Consider the following 25,052-nt stretch of genomic DNA (forward strand, 5'->3'; position numbering starts at 1 on the left):
CAGCCCTATGCTTGCTTAGCTTTAGCAAGATGTCTGCATCACAGGCCTTCAGATCATGCCCTTGTACCTCCTTGGTTTGCCAGACTATGCTCTCTGGTGACACTCTCTTTATCTGAAATAACTTATCTGTAGTTCTAGAACATGCATTTTTTGCTCAGAGTCAAACTCTAGAGATCAAAACCTCATTATTCCAAATGCCTCGCTATACTAACAGCTGATTCCCTGTGGCAACTGGTTTTTTGCTTTCAGTCATCTCCAGAAAAAGATTTCCTTGCTCAAGCCAGCTGAAAATAGGAGATTGAATGGAAGGTGTTCCCAGCTACAGGGTCTATTGAATTTCACATGCTATATTTCATTCTTTCTCAATCTGTAAAAAGTGAAACCCACTGCTAAAGCAGTAGAGTTTAGAGCAGAGAAGAGCAGAACCCATAGTTCGCCCACAGAGCTGGTTGCTGCAGATGTTTCAAGATGCAAGTTCAGCAACATTCTATAAGAGAAGGCCAAAAAACTCCAGCGCTGGTTGGCCACGTGGTGTGAATTTAAAGCAAGATATATAGCGTATGAATTAGAGGTAGAACACTGAATAGAAAGGCTGGCTGTTTAGGCAAGCTGTGAAAAGAAGAATGTCAGGGAAGCCTAGAATGGGAAATAACTTGCTTGATAAGGATTCACTTGGAGTTGTACAATTTTGTTGCAGACCGGAGAGGATTTTGCTACATTTGACCCTTTTGCAAAATTTTGGAATGTTTGAGGGTGGGAGATGTGGAGCCTCTAGGACACTGCAGGTGTGATTAGGGCTGACCCTGTGATGATTTGGCTGGATGCAGCTTGTGTCAGTGGCAGATGATTGGGGGGGGGGGGCCCAGACAAGGGGCCCAGAATGTCCTCACTCTGAGTCTGCTGCTGCCTTCTTCCAGCCCTCAATGGATGACAGTTGCATTGATTCTGTTCTGTGCTTGCTAAACATGAGCAGGAATTGGAAAATTCACTTCACTCCCTGTGCTCCATCCTCACGAGGTTAAAAGTTTCTTTAAACTTTAAACCTTGTGCCAGGAAGGAGCACTTCACTGCCCATTCTGCTTGATCTGTAATTGTGATGTTTAAAAGGTTACATGGACATGTTCCCTTTTAATGCTAAATTGCATGTGAGGATGGAGCATGGTTTGGGGTAAGCAGGTTTGTTTGTTTGTTTGTTTGTTTGTTTGGAGGAGCACATATAATGCAGAGGTGGCAGTGGTGAGTCAGGGATGATGTTGGGCAACTTATCCAGTTAGACCATCCCTGAGGATGATAGGTACGCATGGTGTATCTCAGACATGGGAAATCAGGCAAAGACAGGCTGTTAGGCAGAGCAAATAAGTAATTTGCTCTGTTTGTAAGTTGGACCAGGTTCAAATCCCCACTCAGCCACAAAACTTTTTGGGTGATCTTGGGCCAGTCACTATCTCTTAGCCTTACCTACCTCACAGGGTTGTTGTGAGTAAAAAAGAAGGGGAGGAACTATGTATACTACCCTAAGCTCCTTGGAGGAAGGGAGGTATAAAATGTGAAAAATGAATGAATGAATGAATCAATCAATAATCCCATAAAACAGTCTAACATTTTATGTTGTGGTTTCATAGAGGCCACTCGTATAGTTTCATGCTCCCCCACCACATCATTTAGGCTTAACACTTGCTGTTAAATAAACATTGTGGTTCCTTTGATTGCTGGCATTTAACACACAGTCATGCTTCACACTGGAAACCAAGGTTCTGTGATTCACAGTCATGCAAACTTCCAGTACAACTGATGACCTTCAAATCTCTTGCAATAAGCAGCCTAAAAACCATGGGTCGGGTGGGGGAGATTTGAAAGCTAAAGCCAAAGGTGCTGAGACTATGCATCACACATTCACTGGCCTTATAAGGTCTATTAATGAATCAAAATCTGTCCTGCTTTATTTTTTGTGTGTGGTATTAGCAGTCATGTAGAAACACGTTGTTGAAATGCCCCCTGCATTTTAAAAGTAGGATTGTTTGTTATTAAGTGAGACTAGGTTCATATGGAGAACATCATTTCCCACTTATATAAGCTGCCGAGGAGACAGGTTGGTTAGCACGTCAGAGCTGATCCTTGTTTTCCCTGACACCAGAACACTAGGTCAGCCTCCTGTGTCCCAGAGAATTATTTCACACCATTATCTTCATGCAGATCTCATTGTTATTCTTCACTGAGTTGCCACTCGGAGAGTTCAACTTGAGTTCATTTATCATCAATCCTGGATTCCCTTTGCTTTTGGAGGCTCTCTTCAAATTTATGGCATGCTTTTCCTGAGAAAACTAGCTGACAGATAGAGGGTCATTTCCGTACAGCAGTCCTTTATCTCTAGCAAGGTTGGCACGGAACTGAATGGTGTGGTTTGTGCCCACAATACAATCTCTGAAGGTATAAAATGCAGAAGATGGTGACTAGCCCAAAGTGCTCTTGCGGCCACACAGGGGCTTGAACCCAGCTCTGCTTGAGCCAAGTAAAATCCAACATTGTATCCACTACAGTGCAGTGGCTGTCATTTCTTATATCCAGTCCATTCATCAGCATGTCAAAGTACACGTTACATTGAATGCACCATTGGTCCAGACAGTTGCGTGCCTGCCATAGGCTTACCTGGAGTAAATGCACTGAGCACCAGCTTCTAGGGTCTCGTGGAAGTCTCTCTGAGGCTCCCGACGGGGGTGGAAACTGTGCTTCCGGTTTGCCATGGGCGCGGGGCTGTGGAGGTTTGCGGCTGGGTTCAGATGCACTTAGCACATTTTTTTTACAAAATGGTAGGTGCACATGGGAAGAGACACAATCTGAATCAGGTCAAGTGCCGGGGAAAAGGCTTAAAGTGTCTCCCCCATGTCTCAGCCCCCTTTCCCCAAGTGGTATTCTGTAAATCAAATGCCCTGATATGTGTAAGGCTGCCCTTCGTCAGATCATCTCATCCTCTAGAACAGGGGTCTCCAAAACTTGGCCTGGGGGCCAGATACAGCCCATGGAGAGCCTCTATATGGCCCGTGGCCAGCCTTTGATCTCCTGAGAGCCTCTGGCCCAGGTGACCAAACAGCCAGAGTTGTGTTTGTGGGGTTTGGAAATGGGGGGGGGGGGTCCATTTAAGTGTGTGCTTTATTTCTTGGTGCTTGGAGAAATCCTGGACATTTGAGCCCATTCATTCATTCATTCATTCATTCATTCATTCATTCACCTAAGTTCCATCTGTATTTATTTAAATTTTATATTTAATTTTTTTATCTATGCCAGATATTTGATGCAGCCCTTTGGTCGAAAATTTTAGAGACCCCTGCTGTAGAATACAGTAATGACCAACTTTACTGCCAGTTCTGGTGCAGTTTTATGTTAGACAATGCAATGTTTTTCCAGTGTTTCTGGAATAAAATGAGTGCAAAACAGTTGCTACTAAGAGGCGAATAGTGTGACTCATATCCTTTTCAACTCAGGCTGTAATCCTATACACACTTACTTGGGAGTAAGTCCCATTGAACTCAATGGGTAGGATTGTACTGTCAGTCACGTAAGCCTCCTGAACAGTGGCGGACCTCCCATTAAGAACGATGGGGCAAATGCCCCAGACACCAGCCTTTAGGACCCTGCAGAAGCCTCTCTGATGCTCCTGACGGGGTCAGAAACTGTGTTTCTGGAAAAATGAAAGCACAGTTTAAAGCCTCGGGGAAGCCTCAGGAAGTTTCCCTAATGCAACTGGAAGCCACGCAAGACTCCATGAGCCTCAGGTGAGGGGGGGCAGATTTGCACGCATGGGCGCTATCTTTCCATGGGGGGAACAACACCTCGGACCTTTGCTCCGGGGTGTGAGGCTGGCGAGGTCTGCCTCTACTCCTGAGCCTTTGAATACTGCATGGTGGGTGCGAGGCATCAACATGTTTCGGGAAACAGAATCTCCAATTCAGAAGACAGTTGCGACTAAATAACACTCTTGAGAAGACAAATCCTCGCAGCCAAATTAAGTGCTGCCGCTGATCCTCATTCTTCAGTGCTTTGCACCTTGCTGCTCTGTCAGTTATTCCTCTTAAAAGAGCATGTGAAATGGATTTTAAAAGGCTGTCACCTGTGTACATCAGTGGAGATTTCCAACTCAGTAGTATTTTTGTTCCAATTTGCAGACATGCTACACAGAAGTTTAAATGACAGAAGAAAGTGCAGGCAAACTTTCAACCCTCTTCAGACAGTTCCCTACATGTTGGTTGAATGCAAGCAGGGGGCAACAGGACTGCCCCCACTCCCCATATTGGTGCTGGCCAGGCCCCTGATGTCTACACATTCACCTGAACATGTAAAAAGAACTCTCTTAAATAAGCATGTGTAAATGGATTATGCCTTGAAATCTCTCTTGAGAATACCTTAGCAGTCTGTGTGAGTGGCACTTGGTCCTGGATGACTTCTCCCCCAGAGTGCTGTGCTTCTGTTCCTCTCCCCATCCCCTGGGACGGAGCCGGCCTTAGGAGCTTTGGGGCCAATTGGAAACACTTTTGCAGGGCCTCCTCTAATTTTGCAGGGCACCCTCCTTTTTTAGCTCTTAGCTTGAATGGAGCCAGACCGAGGAAAAAATATCTGTTCCTTCTGTGCAAGTGGATACGACTCCTGTACCTTTAGTGGTTGTGCAGAATAGGCACCTGGGAGGTCAGCCGAGGAGAGGAGGGAGCACACGCCTAGCCCACAGTGCTCCCTGTCGATTGCCCATTGCTTCCCCATCTGCAGCAGTCCACTCCAGTGCAAGACGGGGGTCAGGATGGCACCTGGAGCTGCGAGGGCAGGGAAAGAATGAGTTGTGCGTGCTGCTGCCTGCATGGCATCAATTTCCGGCCAAGTGGAAGCAGTGATAGACAGGAGCTGCTTCCGAAGTGACCCAGTTTTGGCCAAGTAGAGCAGCAGTGGGCAGAAGCACAGTGTGGGGCCCCCACCATATGCAGGGCCCAATTGGGTGAAATCTCCCCAGATGCCTATAAGCCTGCTCTGGGAGTTTTGTGAATCACTCTCTGGCCTTAATAATTCTATGTCTGCATTGGTCAGCAGCAAGAAATCCTTCCATTTGTATAATGATCAGCTCAATCCTATGGGCATTTTACACCAGCAGAAAACACGTTCTGCCGATTTAATGCGCTTTGCCGTGGCTGCAAATGTGACACTACCAGAGCATGCAGTTTGGGCACCGCCACAAGCAGTGAGCGGCCAGGTCCCTGCAAGGCTAGACTGAAGAAGCCCACTGGTGCAGGTGGAGCTGTGCAGGTAGTTGGAGGGAGACAGGGATGGGTGGAATAGGGCAGGGCGGGGTGGCCAGAACAGGAACAGGATGAGGCAGGATGGGTGGATTGGGCCCAGGAAGGGGTGGGTTAGCAGCAGTGGTGTTCACCAAATCCTAACCCTGGGGTGGATCCACCTTCACAGGTCACTGAGGACTTGCTCATTGAGGTGGCACAGGTCTGAGTTGACTCATGGCAGCAGCTGGGGCTTACCCCAGAACAAAGGAACTAATATTCCCTTATTCTGAGGAGGCCTCAACATGCTGAAACACCCCTTGGGATAAGCAGATGCTGTGCTGGTGTTGCTGCATCACCACTGGATGCTCTGTGCAACTTTTAGCTTCCTGTAAATTGATATCATGGATTGACATACAGTATGTATCCTATCCGCTTTTGTCTATTTTCTACCTCTTGCTGTCATATCCTTGTTACCTTTCTGTATATTTGACACCTGATTCCCAAAATCCTTTCCATTTCAGAGTCTCATTTCCTTCATGCATCAACTTGCGGTCCTGCCTTTAGTCCACTGGTTCCTTATGGACTTTCTTCCAGTACCTAAACTCTGTCTCAGAGTTATATTTTTGTCTGTACCTATTGCAGTTGTTCAGGCTCTGGGCTCTGATCCTCTGAGGCCATTTACCTTCCCTGTATGTGAAAACACTGAATTTGAAGGAGTAAAGATTTCCAGAGTTTATCCATGCAGAACCTGCAATATCTACAGGGCACACAGAAATACTTTCCATGTAATGGTATAGTATGACAATAATACACATTTTTGTACTGGATGGAGTTTATCTCCTATAGTAGATGACAGTATAAGCAGTATTTACTCCAAACCTTTTCCACCTATGGCAAATTCCTACTAATTTTTTTTGAAGTAAGCATATGTGATAGGAGCCAAAACCACAGCTTTCCCCTCCACATAGCACATAATAAAATAACTTGTTTTGTTGTGCATGGGATAATAGTTCCTTATTTCCAGAGCTGAGAAACCAACTTGTAAAGTGTTGCTTTCGCAAGTCTGATGACTACCAAGCGCCAAGTTAACACGGATGCTGAATTGTGTCTACAATATAATTTGTGGACCACCTGCTGCCTGTGGACATCTGCTAAATTATTCAATGTGCTTCTATCATGCAAGGAAAAGAGTGGCCATCACCGTTTCCTCTAGTGACTAGAAAATGGTAACCAAGTGAAGGAAAATTGGCACCTGTGATCTGTTTCTACTGCACTGCTTGAGTAGGCAGTGATAATTCAGCAATCTGACAGGCTGTGGCTACTGTGAATGGTAGAGTTATATCAGATTATCACTTGTGCCTAAGATGCATCTTGAAGATGAGTGTTAATCATAGGAAATAAAATATTATAATTATTGGTGGTAGTACTATTAGTAACGTTTCACATAAGAAAACTAGTATCATTCTTCTGGAAATACAGTACTGTATGTATAACTTCTTATAAAAGCTTTAATATTAATCCAAACTCATTCTGTCTTACAGAAGAGATGCATTGTTCTTCCTGTTTACCATCATTGGCTAGGCATGGCTTGGCAAGAGCAATAGTCATTATGTTCCGTCCTAGATATTAGAAATCATGATTCTATTTAATGTACTAAATAAAAGGAAAATGGGGCCAGAGTTGGCAGCAACTAGAAAAGATAATGTAGTCAAAGTAATCAATTCATGCTTTATTGGCTCCTTCCAGCTAGCTAATGAATAAAGGTGCCCTTATGCCTGCTTTCCTAGAAGCTGATTAATTATCTCAAGAAAATTTGCTTTATCCATGTACTGGTCACCTGAGGTTAAACAAGTCCCTGAGCATTTAATTTTGCTTGTAGCTCATTAAAAGAAAAGATACAATATTGATCATATATATAATACACACAAGCACACACATACACACACACCCCATATATATTTATCTATAAAAATACATTTCAAATTTTAAGAATATGATTTATTATTGTGTGGATACCCTGTGCTCAGACTAAAAATCTCTCATATAATATAATATTTTTGCATTTGATTATATATATAACAAAGATAAAACAGTTAAAGCAATTTAAACCTAAAACATAGATAGAAAAACAATTTGAAATGGAGCAGAGAAGCAATTAAAAATGCTTGTATAAAACCACAAAGTCTGAAAGGTGCCACATTTTCACGGGGCACCTAAGGGCCAAATTACATGTTTTGTGTAATTTGTATGGGGCAGCTCAATCCTACCTAATACCCTATGCAGTGATTACAATATGGCATCTGCTGTATCCCACAGGGGCGTTTCGGCATATTGTGGCCTCCTTAGGATAAGGGAACATTTGCTCCCTTGCCCGGGGTAAGCTGCTGCCAAGGGTCATGTCGGACCTGCGCTAGCTCTATAGCTGATATAAATCTGTGTTGACCCATTAAAGAGGATCAGGCCTGGGAAAGGGGTTAGGATTTGGTGGGTGCTGCTGCCATCGAACCCGCCCCCCTCCTGGCCCAACCCACCTCCATCCCAGAAGTATTTCTGAGCCAGACCCAAGCCTGAAACCGGATTGAAATTGAGCTAGACCTCTAAGAGTGTCTGGATCTACCTGAAGACCACTTACTTGAGTGCCTTGCCCCCAAAAGGTGATGAGACAGTAGCACAATCCATAGGATTCAGCTCAGATCTTTTCAGGAGTGACCACACAACTGCCACCTTTAATGAGGCTGCATGTGGGGAGGGGGGCATTTAGTCAGTAATACCCAATTTGTCAGCCCACCCCACTGGATGTTACAAACCAGGGACTAAGCTGCAGAGTGGTAGGCTGCACCTTGTCAACGTTGTTAGGTCTCAATAATGGAAGCTCCTCCAAAAGCATCTGACCAGGCAATGCCATGAAAGCTCCTACAAACTGTAGCACAACAATGGTGGATTCCAGGTTGCTATGAATGTGAGCAGTCTTATCCTCAAAGACCCTAGCAACATGTCCCAGCAGGCCTATCAAGGTTCACATGTCTCAGCTTGAGGACTGTAACAGATAACACTTTGAACCACATCTCTGCTGGATGCCACTGCAAAGATGTGATGGTGGGGGAAATACTATCTCTTCCCTGCTATTGCCACCACAGAGTAGGCTCAAAGATGAGCTCGCACCCGTGTCTACTCAGTGTGAGTTTTTCACCACCTGTGTCTCCTGAAAAAACTGGCAAGTTACTTAATTCATGGCATACAGGTTTCAGCTGCAACACTCAGGATAAGCGAGTTCTTATCCACAGACTGTGTGACTTTACTGCTGCCGCACCGGTGCTTTTAATTAGCTCTCATTGTCTCACTACTTGGCTGAATGGTTTTACAGCTAACCTGAGAAAAAGTTAGGATGAGGAAACCCCTCGCCCGATACATCAAATTAATTAGAAGGGAGAAGCATGACTTTGCCAGTGGACTTTTGAGGAATAAAAAGCCGCTTAAACCAACCCGGAGCTAGTTTTTGAACACAGCATCGCCAACGTAATATTTTAAAAACCCATTTGCACAGTGAGGTCTCATTATTATTTTGTTCTCGCTATTACAGTATCCTTATCATAAAGATTCAGCAGAAAGCAACATTGCAATCCATATGTAGCCTAAAATCTCTGCACCACTCAGGACTGGCTCAAGGCCTCCTGATGCCCAAGGCTACATGCCAAATGCTTCTCCCTTACCCAATGATCTGCCGGCCTCTGCTCATAAGAACTTAAGAACATAAGAACAGCCCCACTGGATCAGGCCATAGGCCCATCTAGTCCAGCTTCCTGTATCTCACAGCAGCCCACCAAATGCCCCAGGGAGCACACCAGATAACAAGAGACCTCATCCTGGTGCCCTCCCTTGCATCTGGCATTCTGACATAGCCCATTTCTGAAATCAGGAGGCCATGCACATCATGGCTTGTAACCCGTAATGGATTTTTCCTCCAGAAACTTGTCCAATCCCCTTTCAAAGGCATCTAGGCTAGACGCCAGCACCACATCCTGTGGCAAGGAGTTCCACAGACCAACCACACGCTGAGTAAAGAAATATTTTCTTTTGTCTGTTCTAACTCTCCCAACACTCAATTTTAGTGGATGTCCCCTGGTTCTGGTGTTATGTGAGAGTGTAAGGAGGAATGCTCCTTCCATTCTCCAATGTTTTGGCTCAGCACTCTCCTCCCCTTCACCCTATTTTTTTCTGCCCTGCTCTTCCTTTTCCAATAGAGAGAGCAGAAGGAGAAGGAAGAACAGTGGATGCAAGTAGGCAGATTGTTGGCCTCATAGGTGTCACTATATGACAGCCCTGCCTGTCAGGCATTCAGCACTGTGGACACATGTTCGTATACTTGTTAGACAGCAGCTGGTTGTCTTTAGTAACTACACAGCATTCAGTGTAGAAGATCTGAAGGATTGAATCAAAGTATAGGCATGCACCATTTAACAACAGACCACATAACGATGGACCACATATATGACGGTGGTCAAAGCACAACAAAGAGATTCTTAATGAGGCAATCAAGTCTCCCATAGCCTGCAGCAGAGAGTCTACAAAACAGAGAGGCTCTTAATGCAAAGAAGAGGCAGTCTATTTCCAGTAGCCTGTGCAGCCAGCAAGTGTCTGGCAGGGAGTGTCTGTTTACACATCTAAGGCGCTAGATTGGATGGGATGTTTGCTTAACAACCTAATCGCATAACAACAGGGATTGGAGAACATATCCGTATTGTTAAGTGGCACATACCTGTAGATGAAAAGAAGTGTAAAACTTTTGCCTGACTGTACCATTTTATGGTGCAGGGGAATGGGGAGGCTATACTTTGGAAAAAACAATAAAATAAAATAAAAATCATTGCGTTTTAAAAAGATGAGGTGGCTTCTTTCCCCTAACATGCTAGCTATGCATGCACAAGGAATTTGGATGAGGAGTGTTCAGTCATGTGAATCCACATTTGTTGCCCGAAGGACTATAGTTCAGGAAAATCTTTTTTAAAAAGGCAAATTTCTCATTCAAAATTTGACTTGCAGTGTCCAAGTTGGTTGTTGCCATTTGGAGTCAAGGACGATGCTTGACATGCTGCCAAATGCTGGATGGTTGCAAAGTGTGGTCCCATGTCTAATTCTGGGTGAGGTGACTTTGAATCAGAATGGAACTATGAGTCCTCAGATTGGCTGAACTCATCTCCCACCTCTTATTGGCCAGCCCTGAAGCCTTCTGGTAAAGCACTCGAGCTGGCAGCAGTGGTCGTGGATACAACTTTATGAAAGCATTAAATGGTTTGCACTAGTGAAGGGAAGCCGTGCTCAGCATGAAGAACAGGCCAGCATGTTGTGTTGTTTTTTTTGCTGACGCCTCTGCAGTGCAGTGTTTGTGCCTGGGAAGAAGCTAATCACAGTGGCTTCTACAGATTCTTTTTATTACTCCCCCAAACTGTGTTAATAATGAGATTTCACATTTGCAACCTCCCCATTTCACTTGATAAATTATGAAGAGATCAATTTTTCTCCATTAGCATCCTCATCATTAACAACTTGGCTGAGGTCAACTGGTCCTTCACTTGTACTTAACGGTGAGCAACCTTTGGCTTCTGACAGAGATCTTTCTTTGTCAAGGCCCCGGCAAAAGAAAATCAATGGCCCTTATTGGAAGATCAAAGTGAAATAATTTTGCTTTAAATTAAAAAGAGAACAACACAAAACAGTGTCGCACACATGGCATGCCAAGAATCTGCTCAAGACAGTCGCTTCGAGGCAGAGCAAGACTGTATAAAAAGAGACTGTTATTTCTCAAGAGTGGCTCCTTGTGCCAGCTGCCTGTCTAAGGTCTGGGATCAGCGGCCTCCACAAAAAACTATGGTTCAAACTACACGTGATACTTGATGTGGTGGTTATAGTGTTGGTCTGGTCTCAGAAAGTTCCAGGTTCAAGGTGAAGGTCAGTGGGTGATCTTGGGTAAATTGCCACCCTCAGCCGTACCTGCCTCACAGGGTTGTTGTGAGGTTAAAATGACAGGAGGGGAAACATGGTATGTGTTCTACACAGAATAAAACAAAGGTGTGTGTGTGTGTGGCCCAAATCCTAACCAACTTTCCAGCACTGGCATAGCGGTGCCAATGGGACGTGTGCTGCATCCTGAAGTTGGGTGACACTCACGGAGGCCTCCTCAAAGTAAGGGAATGTTTGTTCCTTTAACTTGGAGCTGCATTGCCCTTATGTCAGTGCTGGAAAGTGGGTTAAGATTGTGCCGTGTGTGTGTGTGTGTGTGTGTGTGTGTGTGTGTGTGTGTGTGTGCATACACTGGGGAGAGATTTAACAGAGCTACTCTGAATGACACTCTGCAGTTGTGAAGCTATTGGCTAATGTTTGAAGAGTCTGGAATCAGCTGAGCTTTGCAACTTGAGGTGTGTGGCTTTTTTCCTTACAGGAGGCCCTTCCAGTCCCTGTTTAAATTCCTCTATAGTCAAAGGAGACTTTGTTCAGAGGAAGGCAGATATCCTCATCTGTTTGCCAGATGTTCAGTGGCATTCTATAGCATTCCTGAGTACACTGTTTCTAATGTATTCACTGAACTTAAGATTCCTCGGAATGTCCAGACTTCTAAATAGGCTGGGCGGCTTCCAGAAATAGTCTCTTGTGCTCTGGTGGGATAATGGCTGCTCTTGGTGGCATTTGCAAAATGTTGGAAAATTACAGCTCACACGTGTTTGCTGCCACTGAAATGAAAGGGCAGAAGTGGGGGAATGCAGATGTAAGGAACTGTACCCAGGTTGCTTTTGCTTCATATACAGTCTGCTAGATTGGCTGCTGTCAGACTTAACTACAGTAATTATCATGTTAACATATTCCTTATAAAGGGTAAGAGTCAAAATCATTTTTGCTGGTGAAAAGTATACCAGAAAGCAAGTGAGAAGTTGGCTTATGCTGGGATAGCACTAATTTATTTATTTATTGGATTTATATTCTGCCTTTCTCCCCAAAGGGTACCCAAGGTGGCTGTAATGTAATCTATAGTACAAATGTGCATCTACTCTTGGCTCACGTTGGTATAACATCGTAGCCATCTTGTCAATAAGCATGCATAAATGCAGGTTCATATATTATATTTTTGGGTCTTACATACTTATTTTAGAGACCATTGTATCTCATCAGTTCTAGTTCACATGGGGCTTTCTGCCACAATGCTCATGACATGAGATAGATTAGACTGAGAGATATTGTCTGGCCCAAGGTCACCCAGAGAACACCAGCATTTTGAAGCCACTCCCTTCTGTGTAATCATTCCAGACACATTTACTGCATTCACAAGGTGTTTGCCATCAAGAAACTATGCAGCGTAATCTGCCTGATTGTGGAGATGAAAAGCCTTGCTATTATTCTTACACTCTCATGCAGTGTAGTTGCTGGAGGGCCCTAAACTACAGGTATGCATCACTTAACAACATACGTTCCCTGATCCCCTGTTATGTGATTAGGGTGTTAAGCGAACATTCAGCCCTTTGTTTTGTAAGCAGGCACTCCCTGGGAAACACTCTCTGTGCAGGCTACTGGAGACCTATGTAAAGACACTTCTTGCATTAAGAGCCTCTTCTTTGTTGCGTAAACTGCTGCAGGCTATGGGAGACCTGGCTGTCTCATTAAGAGCCTCTTTGTTGTGCTTTGACCACCACTATATGTGGCCTGTCGTTAGGTGGAAGGTTGTTAAGTGACGCACTCCTGTAGTAATCTAAGCAGTCTCTGAGCAGGCTACCAGAGGAATATCATTCTCTGATTTGGTGGGACTGTTCTGGAATGCAAGTTATAGAAATGGTGTCATTAAGGTAAGCTCAGCTCAGGTGTGGCTCCTCACCATGACCAATGGCAGGCAGAAAATGTGGACATTCATGCTGCATCATCAAGTTTCATTCAAATGTCTATTCCAAACATTAAAAGAAGCAGATTTGCAGATTTCTGCTCTCAGCCAATATATTATGCATTAGAGGCATTCTTTAGAGAGTAAAGAAGACGAGGGAGTTATCTCCTACAAATCTGTAAGCTAATGCTTGGCTGGAGTCAATAATCACTTGCTTGCTGGACAGATGTTCACTGATGTTAACTGCTGCAGAAGAGCTGCTGAAAAAAATGGAAATGAGGCAGAAAAAATAACACAACTCCTTATCAGAAAAGAAGGAATGGCTCTGATGAAAACTGCGTTTTCAATTAGTATTGGCTACACATACTGTGTGAGAGAGCCAGCTTATTTACATAACTTATTAAATTATAATACTTAAAGTATAACCACAACTGACTACTGGTTAAAAAAATCTGTGAAAATAAGTTATCACTGTAAGAGAGATTAAAAGTTCACTTACTTCTAGAACCATTTGGGATCAGAGTTGAAGATATAACAGAAGAAATGCTTGGAGGTTTCCAATGAAGCATGGATTGTTCATATTTATTATTTGTTTATTTCATGTATACCCCAGCATTGGCCCAAGGAACTCAGGAGGAACTATGAAAGGTTCCCAGGAAGTCCCCAGCAAGGCATAGATCAGATCAATTTAGCTTCAACAAGCTTGCTGTGTCATGTGTCTGTGAGCCAGGGACGTGCAGTCAGGGGAGGCAGGGCCTCATCGGACCCTACAAGTAAACCAAAAAAGGCTCAAGGACTGAACAAGAAAAAGTACCTTGCCTTTCTGTGCCACTCTTTTCCAGCGCAGTCAGTGAGTTAAGCAGCACACACACATTATCTACATGGTTATCTACATGAAGGACACATATACAGGTGGAACCTGTTTACCCGCTGATTTTTCATCCACAGATCTGGCTCCTGGACCCATATTGAGTTGGACTGAGCTCCACCTGAGCCCTCTGAAGGGAACTGGAGCTGTTCTCTGGTCCCTTCTGGAAGGCTTTCTGAAGCCTGCAGAGGCAGTGTGTGTCTGCTCACTGCCTTTGTGGGCTTCAGAATGTCCTGCAGAGGCGAAAAAACAGCACTACTGGTTTCCCTTGGGGCTTCCCAGGCTTCAGAAAGCCCTCAAGAGGGCTGTGTTCCAGTCCCCTTCGGAGGGAGAAAGGGACCAAAAATAGCAGATTTGATTAATCTGCAGTTTTCGGTATCAGTGAGGGGTGTGAGAACGGATCCCCCATTGATTTCAAGGTCCCACCAGTATGTTCAACCGCACAGATGTTGTGTTCGGGTAAACACGCTTTTCAACCTTCTTCATGATTGCTTTCTAGAGCTCCAAGTATGGGACCCAAGGAGGTTCTTCATGATATATTTCTCAGGGCATTTAGTACGAATATACCTCAAATTACCCAGCTTCATAAGTACTTGGCAGTACTGGCTTAGAAACATAGGGCACAATCCTAACCAACTTTTGAGCTCTGAGGAAAGGGCAATGCAACTCTGAGGTCAGGGAACAAACATTGCCTTACCCTGAGGAGGCCTCCATGACTACCCCCCAACTGCAGGATGCAGCACATGCCCACTGACTCAGCTATGCCAGTGCTGGAAAGTTGGTCAGGATTGCGCCCACAGTCACCTTTCAGTCAGTGGTAGCCTTATGTGACAGTGGTATCTTGAGAAGAGGTAGAAAAATTAATTTCCATTCCCCTTAACCTTAGACGTGCTAAAACATAGCTACTGTGTATAAACCTCAGGAAAGCACCAGTGGAAATAAAAATAAAATAGAAAGCAATCTTAGCATGCAATTCAAGTGACTGAGGGAAGACTGTAAAGCAAACAGTGACTGAGGGAAGCTCTGAAAGGACTAGTTTATATATACAGACAGACACACAATACTAGTCCAGTTCAGAACATATTCTGTATGTGGTGGGGGAGAAAGGTTGCATCTACCTACCCTATCCACTTGCTCCACCCATTTGTGCATCTGCTCCACCTCAGACCACTTGTCACATCCATGCACAGGCATGACATTTTACATGGCGCAATCCCAGCTAGTTAGGGTTTACATAGTTAGCATGATGCTTGTGAGCCCTTTGGGGACAGGAAATCATTTATTTATTGATTGATTTGACTATGTAAACGGCATTTTGAACTACTCCTGTTGAAAAGTGGTATAGAAATATTCTTAATAACAATAACAATAGTGCTATGATGCCATGTAGCCAATGATATTTGGTGGTGTGACCATATGACAAAAATCATTGCCTTCACTTTGAGTGGTGAAAAATTTCTCTGCTGCTTTTGCCCATGTCAAAAATTGAAAAAAGAGAAGCTGCTTTTTCCAGAGAGCAGCAGTGATCATGAACAATGCTTCTCTCTTCAGTTTAGCTCCTCTTGGAAACAGAATCTCATCATAAAAGGGCTTGGGAGAAGAAGATATTTTCACGATCTGTCTTTGCTGGTAATGTTAGTGCTACAGTAAGGCTACATGGATCGGACACCTTCTGGGGCAGATGTAAACATAATTCTGGCTGTGAGAATGGCAATGAAAGAGGTACAATATGATCAACTAAGCATTAAAGAAGGAAAATTCAAGTAGCTTCTAGATCTTGGCTACTATACTGTGACCCACATGACTTTGAAGACTGTTCAGAAATGTTAACTGGTCCCAATACAGCTGCAAGAATTTTAACTTTTGTAGGCTGTTGGAACCACATGACAGTCCAACAAGCTCTCCATGGACTACTGTTTTGTTTCAAACCCATTTTAACCTTTGAAGTCCCACAAGTCCTATGTCATGTCTGTTTGAAGGAAGCCCTCTCTCATATATCCCCCTCCTGCCAGTACATTGAGTTACTCCATGCAGGGATGATTGGCGTCACTGTGGGAGGCTCAAGTCTAGCCCCATCCCCGTCCCCTTTGACTCAAAGTGTGCACGAGCCATAGTACACACCCGCAGCGACTTGCCCATGGAACTTCCTGAGTCATTTTGACTTGAATAAGAGTCTTGTGTTAGTCCCCTGCCCTGTGCACTTTTGCTTAGCATTCTCCCTACAGGTTTTCAGGCAGCAAGTGGAAACTTTTTTATTTGAAAGAGCTTTCAATTCGACTGGTGTTTTTAAACTGGAGTCTTTTGTCCTTTATGCCTTGCCCTTGCTGTTTACTTTTGGATATGGTATTTAATTGTGGGCCTTGCATTTTGTAGTAAACTGCCCAGAGAGCTCTGCTGTGGAGTGGACTTTAAATGGAATAAAATAACTAAATGAATAATGAAATAAAAGTTAATAATAATAATAATAATAATAATAATAATAATAATAATAATAATAATAATAATAATAATAATAATAAAATCCAGAAGTCAAAGCAGTGTATCTCTAAAAGCTTCTCAGCAGAAATTATGAAAAAGAGTTTGGGGGTTGGATTATATAATTTAGCGCTTGCAAATAGTAGAACAGGTTGCTGGGGAAAAAAAGATCACATCAGAAAACTGCCTGAGTCAGTGCTTTAATGCTTTTGTTGTAAACAATGGAGGTGCTTATGCTTGCTGTTAAAAAGAAGAAGCAGAACCAGTTCTAATCCAAGGGCTCTGGATTGTCATTGTCTCTGAAACACTCACTTGGCAAGCATCTCACAATGCAACCCTGGGCATGATTGGTCAGAAGCATGCACCACTGAGTTCAGTGGGGTTTACTTCCTTGCAAGTGCAGTGATTGTAGCCTCGTTTTCAGGTCCCTTTCTCTCTTGGAACATTGTACATTTTCCAGGCCTGACATTACGTGACTGCAATAAGTCACAGAACCCAAGAGCTTTTGACAATGAAATAAGAAGTGCGGGGCAGCGGAGTGGTGGTAAAGACTGCATTTTTTGGTGGTTGAAATGGATCCATTTTATAATACAAGTTGATGAAGGTTCATGTCTTGGTACTTATACAGAAATGGGGGAAAATATGGATTGATGGTGCCATGGAAGGCTTTGCTGTAGTGATACTTAGTGCAGTAATTGGGGCCATTATTGCCTCACAAACAGAGCCTGGTCATTCCATTTGGCCAGGTATCCCTTCTTCTTGTTCATCATGCTGTCCATTAGCTCTAAGTGAATTTTCCCAGTCATTTCTTTGTTAAGATGCTCTTGATGTTTGGCAAAGTTCTAAATGTTCTGGCTTTAAAAATGCACCTGGTTATTTACTTAATAGTAAATATTTGGTTGTTTAAAGTCTTTGCTGTTTTTTCTTGATGGATTTCATAAGTTCCTTAGAAGATCTGGATTCTGATACTTCTTAAATTTTAAGCGTATAACATCTGGTGGTGTATGGATTTGAATATGCCAATTTACACATTTATATCATGTTAGTTTCTTGTCAGCACAGCATCTGCAGCATACATTTCTCATTATTATTCTATTCTCCATGCCTTCCACTATCTGCCCCCTGAAGTGACTACTGCTTGGTAACTCTGCTGCCATCCCCATCTCTCTCCTGGGCCTGATCCTCCGCTGGGTCTGCCCTCTCTCTGCCCAGTTCCACCCTTCCCCCGGCCCTGCAACGAAACACCTTCCCACTGCCTGGCAGGGCACTTACTAGCCAGTGTTTCTGTAGTGCATCCTCCCAGTAAGGGCTTACTGCCAGTGGCGCCGTGCCTTATGGCACTGGCATGACTGCATTTGCCGGGGCAGTGTGCCAGCTGCCAGCTGGCAGTCCTACCCCGGCATAGGATTGGGTAGTAGAGCATAATTTTTCCCCCCAGAGAAGTGGAACTGCTATGACTAGAACTTGAGCTATGGCTCAGTGCTTAGCATGCACAATATAGCTCACAATAATGATAATAATATTATTTCTATCTATTGATCTATCTAGATATAGATATATAGAGATACACACACATATACATATATGTGTGTGTATTTTATATGTATATAATTATATGTGTATATAATTTTGAGTAAAAACACACCACACCGTTTTCTGCGCTTCTAACTTTGCAAAACACTGAAATCTGTGAAAAACTAAAACCATTTTCTCCCACCTCTGCTTTATTTATAAATAAATAATGAATGAAGAAGCTCTGCAGATATTTGTAGCATTGAAAAAAATGTGGAGAAGTTGTTTGAACAGAGACAACAGTAGAAGAAAAGAAAGGGGAAATGATGTCTCTATTATCATCACTGAGGCTTTCTTCAGCTTTCTTGAAGACTGCTGTCTGGCTCCAGCTCAGCTGTGACTCATAGTTTGACTTGTAATATTTTTTGGAAGGGGAGTCAGATGTCTCAGTGATGGAACTTGGAGTTCTCTGTGTATGTTTCAACTTGTGCCACAGCACAGAAACAAAACATCTGGCTGGAGTATTGCCTCAGCTGCTGAGATGTAGTCTTGTTCTCAGTGTCTGTGAATTCAAAGACACAAAGACACCAGCTCTTACTTGATTTGCTCACTTGAGTAGGTTTCTTTGCTTCTGTGACTTTGACATCCAGGCCTCCAAAAGTCTAGCCAAAGTCCTTCAGCAAAAGCCAGAAGGAAGCCAGGCCCACCTGATATTTTGCAATGTAAGTAAGAAGCAAAGGAATAAAACCCCTTAAGAATTAATTAGCAGAATTTATGAGGCCATCTGTATAACTATAAAGAAGTGGTAAATGGCAAAAAATAAATGGTTTTGTCTTTGCTAAATTGTTTCTCATTAAGGGCAAAGCTGTAAATTCATTACCATCCATGTGGAAAACAGGGGCGGTATGACATGTAGTGAGGCCTATTAGGCTATCTACTAGGCCTAGTACTAGTAACTCCTAGTAGGAGTTAGAGATGAAAGGTCATAGGCCTTTGTTTACACAGTATGCTGAACGTGGATAGAGAATGCCTGTAGCCGGGTATAATTTCCTGCATTCAGCTAAATTCATCTGTGTGAATGCCTGTACCTTTGCTAAGTGTTTGGACCCAGGTACACAAATGCACCCAGGCACAGTTTGTGTGAACAGCCCTCAAACTTCACATAAATATAAAAGGAGGAAAAGAAACCTCTGTCACTCAGAGACTTAACTGCTGGAGACTGGGAGAGAAGGGGACTCAAATCTGAAGAGCAACTTCCACAACGGTGGGCTAAATCCTGTTACATTAAATGTGTAGCTTGGCCTGGCCTGTTTGTTTTTCCGGTTAAATAACAGTCACAATGTTTGTCCTGATCAGGACCAATAGCGAGAGCTATTTAACCTTATCTCACCACAGTCTAATACAAATTAGGGCTCAGTCTTAACCAGCTTTCCAGCACTGGCATAGCTGTGTCAGTGGGGGATGTGCTGCATCCTGCAGTTGGGGGGGTACTCTTGAAGGCCTCCTCTAGGTAAGGCAATGTTAGTTCCCTTTCCTCGGAGTTGCATTGCCCTTATGTCGGTGCTGGAAAGTTGGTTGATTGCGCCCTTAGTTGCTAATCATCCCAGGAGGAACTTCCCTTGGTGCCAGTGGAAACATCCATCCTTGGGCTCACAGCAGCTTTGGGGCTGTAGCATTTGTTAGGACTGCAATGTGGTGCGAAAGGTGAAATATCCTCTCTCTTCTCATGCTGTCGTCCCAGTCCTGATTGGCCTCTTCCAAAACTACTTTGTAATGTCCAAAAAATAAAACAGAATTCATCAATACCTCCAACAGCACAGGGGAGACACTCTTCGAAAGCTGAGCACTGTGCAAAACTGGATCTATAGTGTGCATGTTAATAGGCAGAAATATTTTTTTATAAATAATTAAATTAAGGCCAACTTTCTAATTAAATAAATTAGGCCAAATCCTAACCAACTTTCCAGCTCTGACATAGCTGTGCCAATGGGAATGCACTGCTTCCTGTAGTTGGGTGGCAGTCAAGGAGGTCTCCTCAAGGTTGGGGAATGTTTGTTCCCTGACCTTGGAGCTGCATTGCCCTTACCTTGCTGCTGGAATGTTGGTTAGGATTGCGCCCTAAAATAATTAATTTAACCAATTTCTGCCCAGCCCATAAGTACATACATACATACAATAAATACCTATCTACATATATTGGTCCCTACTATGTATATGCAACGTTGAGCAGAAAGGGCTTAATAGGGTGCCAGTTTCCCCCAATGTAATGCTTCTTTGGGGTAAACTGGCTGTTAACCATGCCAGGACAAACAGCGTTGTTATGAATCCGAGCTACAGGGAACTGAGTTATTCTTATTATTAATAAGAATATTTTTATATCAGCAGTTCAACCCAAAGTTTTTCACAAAGTAGTTTACATACTTACTTAGATACTTAGACAACCCATTCCTCCTGATGTCAGCGTTAGCTTCCTCCATGTGGGTACCAACGTTGCTTTCATTCTTCGCGGCATTGTGCTTTTGTCAACCAATGTTGGTGACCTGACCTCTTGAGTCCCTCTCGTTGTGCTCAAGCGCAAATGTGTCCGCCCATCGTGTTGGTGGTCTCTTCCAGTCTCTCAGATACCACTCCAGCATCCTTGTACTCCAATGATCATTGGTTCTTCTCGTGATGTGGCCCGCCCATTGGTGCTTCATCTTCTTGATGTGAATGAGTGGATCCTTCAAGCCAGAGAGCCTGCGGCTGTCCTCCCGATGGAGCTGTCGGTCTTGCTGCTGTCGGAGAGCCAGTCTACATAGCACAACAAACAAACAAACAAACGGCTCCCTGCCCCCAAAGGGCTCATCCAAAGCATGCCTATACACATTTAATGTAACGTTCAGTTCAGCTCTCACATTGCATACATTTTAACAAGGCATTCCCCAATGACAGAAAAGAAGGACAAACCGCGGACAGTGATTACCAAGGACAGGGATCTGCCAAGGACAGAAAAATTGGGACTTTCCCTAGTAAACAGCTGGAGTGCATGCGATATCTGCATATCTGTAAGTGAAGTCAGCTGTGTACATTTTAATTTGGATGCCAGTCTACCATATGCAGAACTCCCACTGCAATCAGGAGAAATTCTCCACAAAAGCTCGGGGAGAAACCGGATCGGTATGTAGCGTTTGTCAAATGTCCTGGGATCCTTGGATGAAAGGCTCTATTTAAATGTCACTTGGTGTTATTAGTCAGTTTTCTTGCATGATTTGTCAAAATAATAAATGTTTGTTTTAGCACAATGCGCTCCCCATTCTTGATTTCCCGGTTTCATATTAATCTGAAACAAAACAAAACAGACAAACAAAAAGATAAAATAATGACATTTTAAGCATCTGGCAGCAATCATTTCTTTTCTTTCCCTTGTTCCTTGTCTTGCTCCTGGAAGAGCAATTGTCAATAAAAGTGGCGGGGGTGGGGGGGGGCGGAAATATACATACTGCACATCAGAATAGTGACTCTTAATGAGATGAATGGCAGAGTAGCTTGGGTTGCAAACAGAGAGACTCCTAAGTGTAGTCAGAGCTGCATGGATATGTGTATCTATGAACATGCTGCTTGGTGGGGAGAGGAAAAGAAGGTGAAGTCCAGTTTTATCGGCACAATGCACCAGCCTTTTTAGAATTCATAAGGAAGCTTCAGCCATTGCAAGTGTACAAAGCTGCTTCTAGGACTTTCCATAGGAATAAGCATGGCCAGTACATGATGACACCTTTGAGAAGGGGAGAGTGAGAAAGAATCAAATGGAGTAATTTCATGTTTATGCATCATAATGCTTTTAGAAGAAAGCAAAGAAGTGAGGTTGACTAAACTGGTAACTGGGAATTATCCATAGATCAGGAAATGTTTATAGAAAATTCTACAGTTCTTCAACTCTCAGAGATGGAATTTCATATGACCCGAATGCATTTTCGTGGCGCTTCATTATAGCACAGCAGCCTGCCATGTGAAGCAGTGTCATGTGGCATAATGAAGAGTGAAATGGCAAAGATTTGCAATATGCTGTCAAGGAAAATTGCATTCAACCAGTTGGGTCGTAATCCAGTGGTATGCCCTGGACCCCATTTCATTTACATGATGGCTCTTTGGAGCTATTATAAAGCAATGCACAAATAGTAGATGATTTTAATATCAAAGCTTAAGAAATCGTGACTGGAAGAAAAGGGGATGAATAAGGTTGAAAAACAGAACTCTGAGTGAAATCATTAATGGGTAAATACTAGAGACACGCCATTAATTACCTGGAGAAGTGGTTCTCAAATCTTTCCGCCCTGTGACCCGCCTTCCATTCCACGTGGAACTTGGCAACCTGGCAGTGTTGGTGATGATGTGATGACATCACGTTATGGCCAACACTTCTGGATTGCCAAGCTTTTGCACTTTTTTTAAATATTAAAAGCCCACATCTGGAGCATGTTCTCACCGACAAGTGTGCTTTTGTCAGCAAGAATACAATGTGACTTGGGCCAGAGTGGGCTGAAGACCACCAAGCAGAGCATTCTGGGACAACACAGACTTGCACAGGTGATCGAGGTGGTTGCCGCATAGTGGCTGCTAGGACTAGGGCAGGGGTGTCAAATATAAGGCCCGGGAGCAGGATGTGGCCTGCAGAAGCTTTTTATTCGGCCCTCAGGCACTCAGTTGCTGAGCAATGCTGTTACTGCTGAAAGGGCATCCACATGAAAATTGGGCTCTCCCGTATCTTGAAATATGATCAAGATTTGCGTATTTTCTCTTCTGTCATTTGCAGCTAATGAGTTCCTAAGTAAGAAAAGTGTTTATTTTTTGTTATGGCCTGTTTAATGACATCACTTTCTGCCTAATGATATCACTTCTGGCCTTCAGCAGGCATCATGAATGTTGTTCAGCCCCTGGTATGAAATGAGTTTGACACCCTTGGGCTAGGGCTTAACCCAGGACAAGGGGACAAACAGGATGCAGTGGAGGTGTACTGGCGGTGCTGCAGGGAGCAGGGAGTTGGGTAGGATCGGGCCATCAGTTACCTTCTCTTACCATTTTAAAAGTCAAGAATTTTACATTCATGGAAACAGTCAAGAAACTTGTCATTCAAGAGTTCAGGTCATTTCATCTCAAACTCTTGGGGCGGTTTGCAATAGTTAAGACAAATATATAAAAACTGAAAAAGGATGAAAATATTCCAAACAAATACAAAAGGTATATCCTATCTTGAGCTGGAACAAGCAGGCCAGGAGGCCTGCGCTGTATCCAGCGCAAGATTGGGGCCAGAATTGGCTTAGCCAGAGGCAAGGGGAAACTCCTCCCCTTACCACAGGGTAAGCCATCACAGCTCCAATGGGTCTCCTTGGACTTGCACCACCTAAGGAGGTGGCACAAGTCCAGGGAGTATGGAGTGTCTTTGAGCTGCTCTGCACTGCTCTGAGAACGGGGTTGGGATCCGGCATAACTGCCAGGTCCCAGCCCTGCCTTCTGCTCAGTAGAACTCCTTCCACCTGCCCTTTCCTGCCCTGGAACGCAGACTGGATGTAGCCTCCGTGCTCCAGTGCATGTCTGTGCACTGGCGCAGCTTGCTCCCAAGAGGATGCAATCGTGCTTTATGGCACGTTTGCAACCCTCCTAGGCTGGCGCAAGTCCCTAACACAAGATGAGGATTGCGTCCTTAGTGTGGTAGGCTCTGCACGTTTACTCAGAAAAAAATTCCACTGTATTCAACAGGATTTACTCCCAGGTAACATTGAATAGAATTATAGCCTTATTATAACATGAACTACATTCTCTCTCTCTCTCTCTCTCTCTCTCTCTCTCTCTCTCTAAGCAGCCCTTGGGAAAGACAATGAGCTAGGTATTAAGCTGTATGCCCTTAGGCAATTCTCCTCCTGTTTGCCTCCTGCTGAGCCTCCTCTCTGCTTAATTTCACCATTCCAAGGCAGAAGCTGAGTGTTCCTGCTGATAATGTCACCACTCCTGCTATAAGAGAAGCCCTGTGGTTCCACCTTCCCACTCCCCATTAACTATCCCCACCCTTGGTCCTCTCTTCCTTGACCTCACCCCATTTCTTCCTTGAGCGCCAATCCCAAACTCCTGCTCTTCCAAATACTTTCTTGCAACCATCGGGACAAACACAGATCCAAAAGCCTGTCTAGTTAGGTGTCTGTAGTACCCAGAAGACAAGAGGGATATGGGGACAGTTTAGATGGCTAACCTTGCACTGAACAACAATATTTTATTTATTTATTTATTTAATTTATTTATTTATAGAATTTATATCCTGCCTTTCTGTCCCAGTAAAGGGCACTCAAGGCAGCTTACAAAAGAAATCATATAAAAACATAAAATATATAAATACGTATTTATAAAAATAAAACATTAAAAAACAATAAAACACAATAAAACTTGGAACCCAACATTAAAATAAATAAATAAATTTTTTTAAAAAAAATTCACTCACTCTATTAATAGTGGCTGCACTCCCACCCCCAACTCCCTCAAGATGTCAAACACATTACACTTCAGCAGGGCTGACCCATAAACCACACTACCTCGACCACACATTCCACTCAGCATTCAGTCAATCTCACCACTATTAAATTATTATTACTTACAACAACCCCTCTCACTGAACTCTCTTGCCCCCTGTCCCCCTGTCACAGAGCCAGGGGTCCCCACCTTCTCCCCTGTCCCCCTGTCACGGAGCCAGAGGTCTCCACCGTCTCCCTTGTCCCCCTCTCACAGAGCCAGAGGTCCCCACCTTCTCCCCTGTCCCCCTCTCACGGAGCCAGAGGTCCCCACCTTCTCCCCTGTCCCCCTCTCACGGAGCCAGAGGTCCCGACCTTCTCCCTTGTCCCCCTCTCATGGAGCCAGAGGTCCCCACCTTCTCCCCTGTCCCCCTGTCACAGAGCCAGAGGTCTCCACCTTCTCCCCTGTCCCCCTCTTATGGAGCCAGAGGTCCCCACCTTCTCCCCTGTCCCCCTCTCACTGAGCCAGAGGTCCCCACCTTCTCCCCTGTCCCCCTCTTACAGAGCCAGTGGTCCCCACCTTCTCCCCTGTCCCCCTCTCATGGAGC

This window comes from Tiliqua scincoides, chromosome 1 (assembly GCF_035046505.1).
Source record: "Tiliqua scincoides isolate rTilSci1 chromosome 1, rTilSci1.hap2, whole genome shotgun sequence".
Taxonomy (NCBI): domain Eukaryota; kingdom Metazoa; phylum Chordata; class Lepidosauria; order Squamata; family Scincidae; genus Tiliqua; species Tiliqua scincoides.